Source organism: Pteropus medius, unplaced genomic scaffold (assembly GCF_902729225.1).
Source record: "Pteropus medius unplaced genomic scaffold, Ma_sr-lr_union100, whole genome shotgun sequence".
Taxonomy (NCBI): Eukaryota; Metazoa; Chordata; class Mammalia; order Chiroptera; family Pteropodidae; genus Pteropus; species Pteropus medius.
The window spans coordinates 1,415,821-1,416,317 of NW_024345872.1; positions in this window are offsets into that span (position 1 = coordinate 1,415,821).

Sequence of the window (497 nt, forward strand, 5' to 3'; positions counted from 1 at the left end):
GGCAGGGCTAAAAGCAAAAGGAGAAGAGTTTCTCCCATAGCCTACTCCAAGATGGACAGATGGCAGATTGAGTGTGGAAGCAAGTGAGTGAAATCTTCACATTTATTTGGCTTTAAGAGAGATGCTGGGAGGGAGGAGGTGGTATTTTTTCTGTTGGGAAGTCTGCCCTTGAAAAATCTGGCCACTGTAGCTTTGACCTTAAGTCTAATCCCAGCGAGGTTTCCAATCATGTAACCCCAAATAACCCCCAAACATTCTTAAATATGGACTAGAAGAGAGCCCCTCTCCATTCTCCCAACCTCGTCCCCCAACCTGTATGAAGGAATGTACCATCAGGATGCAGCCAGTACCTCTACATTCATCAGACTGGTACCTGGGTTCAGTTTGCACAAGGTATCCCTACCCCATTCTCACCTCTAGTGGCTCTGAAACAAGTCTCAACTGATGGCCACTCTTGCCATCTCTCCTGTGCCATCGAAATCAAGTCAAAACTAGTC